At 35.8% G+C, this 4,250-nt stretch overlaps 2 non-coding genes across 2 annotated transcripts; both read right to left on the bottom strand.

Moving 5' to 3' along the window:
• Positions 1 to 727: 727 nt before the first annotated feature.
• Positions 728 to 800, bottom strand: TRNAF-GAA (transfer RNA phenylalanine (anticodon GAA)). Its single transcript has one exon. It is a non-coding gene; the product is annotated as a tRNA-Phe (tRNA).
• Positions 801 to 3,414: 2,614 nt separating this feature from the next.
• Positions 3,415 to 3,487, bottom strand: TRNAF-GAA (transfer RNA phenylalanine (anticodon GAA)). The gene has a single exon. It is a non-coding gene; the product is annotated as a tRNA-Phe (tRNA).
• Between the last annotated feature and the right edge of the window lie 763 nt (positions 3,488 to 4,250).

The following is a 4,250-nucleotide window of genomic DNA, read 5'->3' as shown; positions in this document are numbered from 1 at the left end:
AAATGTTGGTTTACTACATATTTCTGAAGTCGGCGCTCTATATATTTCGTTGGATAACGATGTAAATAGCGTGTGTCTAATATGAGCGCCACCGAGACTTGATAACCACCTCCTTTTTGAAGTCGGTTAAAAATAGGTTGAAAAAAAGAAAGGTTTAATGTACATACATACTAAATAATATATTTTTAAGTCGGTTTTTTAGTTTTTTGCAATAATACATACTCGTTTTAGTAGAAATAATAATGTTGCTGCTACAAGTCATTTACACTTAGTCTATTGGGTTATAAGATTTCTTTGATCGATGTCGGTTAAAACTCTTATCCTACCTGGGGTTAATTACAGATATCCATGGGTAACAGTGTTTATTATTAAATAGAGTACAAGCTCGTTTGGCACTTTAAAAAAAGCTTGGTCAGCGTAGTGGACTATCATCTCAATCTCATCAAATCTCGTGCCCAACTATGGGAAGTAACACAAAAACAGAAAAATATTAAGAAATATTTGTTAAAAATAAGCATTTAACAATTTATCAATAGATACAGCTCTTTTTTTCCGACAACCGAATTAATTTTCTTATTTGGAGCACTGGATGCATGCCTTATTATGAAAATTGCAAAGAAATATTTCAATTTTCGTTTGTTGAATTTATATACAAAGAAAAAACAAGTAATAGTAAATAAACAAAAAAGATATAACAAGTAAAAAAAACTCAAACCCCAATCACCCATGCCGAAACCCGGGATCGAACCAGGGACCTTTAGATCTTCAGTCTAACGCTCTCCCAACTGAGCTATTTCGGCTGTTGAAGGTTCGCCGAAGTATTGCATAACCTACATCCACCAAACTATTTTAGTGTCATATAGATTAACAAGTTTGCAAGTAATAATATAACCACTTGCATTTTATTAAAATAATTTTATTTAATAAAAGTTTTTAATAAAAAAAATCAACGCATTACACCCCGGGAGTGTCGGCAGAAGTCAAACCTGGAATATTAATGTGTATAACATTTTTAATATTTTGGAATGGGTAGGGCATAATTTGGCATGAATTGCTATAATTGATCATCATCAACATCACCATCAACCCATTACTGTTCCACTACTGAAAAGGATTAGGCCATACTCCACCGCGCTGGCCAAGTGCGCATTAGTAGACTTCACTAACCTTTGAGTTGTGTTTATAAATCTCTCAGGTATGTAGGTTTCCTTACGATGTTTTCCTTCATCATTTAAGCAAGTGATAAAAAATTTCTAATACGCACATAACTAAATCCCATGATTTGAACCTCGATCGAGAGGCCGAGTTTCTTAACCACTAGGTTATCACTGCTTTATTATATATAAAAGCACATAATGGACATACCAACTTGCATTTGCTAATTAATTCATCGTGAGACGTCATCTACGAAGAGTTATCACTTATTAGTTTTGGGAACTAACTCTCTCTTTAATAAGCGAAGTTGGACTTCTGCATATGAAATGAGTTACGCATTTTACTGCCATGCCAGTGTTTCTCATAGTGGGCTATATAGTCCCCTTGTGGGCGTTGGAGGCTTTTGAACTTAGAGTGTTGAAGAACTTTAGGGTTCGACGGTTGATTTGAGTTTTTCAGTTTTGGGATACCCAAAATAAGGAGGATCTTTGACAAACTTCTTTATAAGGTTCAAGTAGGAAAAGAGCATTTTTTTATATAATACAGTTACTGCCGCCCATGGACATCTGTAATCAACCCCAGGTAGGATTAGATATGACTACCTGAGGTCGGCCACAGATGCGCCGCTACCCTTGAGGACTAAGCTGGAACGCCTCGGAAAAGTCTGTCTCCCTTACCACACCCTTCAAAACGGAACACAGCAGCGCCTATCACTGCTGTTATTAGGTAGAAATAGGTGTGGCGGTGGTGCCGCTGGAGTCGAACCATAAAGGGGTCTACTACCTTCAAAAGTTGCAGTCCATCCGATGGTAAGTGGTCACTGTCCCTCATAGATGTTTTTAACCATTTTTATGTAGAACAGAGGCTATGTCTAAAGCCAGTCACAGATGGATTGATACCCCTGAGAACTAAGCTGGTCGCCTCGTATGCAAGTTAGCCGGTATCCAGTCAAATCCAAGTTACAACAAAATAATATAAAAATCATTATTGTAGTATTTTTTTTGCCGTCGTACTGTTATTACTTTGAGAACCTCTGCTTTATATTAACTAGTAATCCGTATATTGCGCGTAAAAGGTACACTTTTTACGGCTTACTCTGAACTAACGTTATTAAACGCAAATAAACCACAGTTATATTAAACTGTACGTTATTATAGAGCAATTGACGACCCGCGTGGCGGAGCGGCCACCATATCGGTCTGACGCGCAACGGGTCCCGGGTTCGATCCCCGGCCAGACGGATATCTAAATGATGAATTTAGATTTCTGTTTCTGGGTCTGGGTGTTTGTGTATTTGTCTATGTGTGTGTCCATGGCACCCACGACACAGGGAATCCTAGTGTGGGACTGTGAGTGTAGAAAGCGTTTATTTATTTATTTATTTAATTGGTCTTTAAGGGAAGACTTTGAAATTGTTTGTTTATTTTTCTATAATATAGGAGTAGCTGACGAGCATGCAGTCCACCGGATGGTAAGTGGGTTCCGCCCACGGACATGTGTGATCAACCCCGGATAGGACTAGATATTCCTACCTAAGGTTGGCCACAGATTCGCCGCTACTCTGAGGACTAAGCTGGAACGCCTCGGAAAAGTATGTCTCCCTTACTACACGCTTCAAACTAGAACACAGCAGCGTTGTTATGAGGCAGAAATAGGTGTGGCGGTGTTGCCGCCGGAGTCGAACCACAAAGGGTTCTGCAACCTATAAATAATACTACATTTTACAATATGTAGTGTAATTTGAGGTATCAAAATTGGGGGATTGACAATATATTTTTAAGCAGTTAGGTTTTTTGTATTTTACAATAGGTAAGTAATTCGCTAGTTGTTGTAGAAATAACCTTTCTACTACGAGGCATCGCAACTTAGTCCTTCAAGTTAGCTACGTATCTGTGATCGACATCGAGTAGGACTTTAATCCTATCTGGGTTTAATATACGAGCAAAAGCCCAGCTCTGGTTCAGGCAGTCTGCATAAGTCTATTGTCGCTCATGTGGTATCTTTCTTAGTTTTAGATTATTCCATAAAAACAGGATTTTAATAAGTTTTATTAGTAACGTATATGTTATACAGCTTTATATTTTTTTGTGCCATATGATTTAATTTTCTTATTTGGAACACTGCGTGAACTATTAGTAATATTCATACTTTAAAAATTGAAATTTCATTAAAGTTAAATTTTTCTGTTTTACATTATTTTAAATTAAAAAACAAAACAAAATAAAGAATTAATAAATAAAGACGACGAGACAGAAAGAATGCCGAAACCCGGGATCGAACCAGGGACCTTTAGATCTTCAGTCTAACGCTCTCCCAACTGAGCTATTTCGGCTGATGTTGTTGGATGCGAAATTTGTACATATAATAAGAATGTAAGCTTCATGCCTGTACATCGAATATATGTATTTGCAAAAATATTATAATATTATTAACTAAGGATAAGTACTTACAGCAATTTCCATCATTTTAGGAAATTTGAATTCATCGGCTTAACAATATATTCATAGTTCGTGTTAATATAATTATTTTGTTTTCATTTCATTAAAATCGATCAACTCTTAGAAGTAATTTTTCTAACATTGCATTACGTGTATACGGAGTAGAGTGTTGTTCATAGTATGAGTTTTTACGTTTTGACAAAAATGACTGTTTTTATGTTTGTTTATGTATTTCCCATATATTTCTAATCAGTTGTGATACAATCCGCTAGGGGCGCTGATTGGAAATATATGGGCAAATACGTAAACAAATATGAAAACAGTCATTTTTGTAAAAACGTAAAAGCTTATACTAAGGGTACAGTTATTTGGGTATTCTCCGTGAGATTAATAGATGGTGTTGTACAATTGACATTATATACTGAATCGACGACAACGCAGTCGCTAGCCCAACTCGTATTACATAAGTTATGAAAAAAGTGTGTTGAAAGGAACTTGAATTGAAAAAACATTGGAATTTATCATGAAAACAAAAGTCACAGATGAATTCGATAGAAGTAATACAATTTTTATAAGCTTTTACAATTTACGAGTAACTTGTCTTGTTAGTTAACTTTGTAGGCATGTAAATATTTCTTATATATATATATATAAAGG

Source organism: Epargyreus clarus, unplaced genomic scaffold, assembly GCF_041222505.1.
Source record: "Epargyreus clarus isolate Ecla_fem2 unplaced genomic scaffold, WU_Ecla_fem_2.2 ptg000017l, whole genome shotgun sequence".
Lineage (NCBI taxonomy): Eukaryota > Metazoa > Arthropoda > Insecta > Lepidoptera > Hesperiidae > Epargyreus > Epargyreus clarus.
This window is presented reverse-complemented; position numbering and strand designations above follow the sequence as displayed.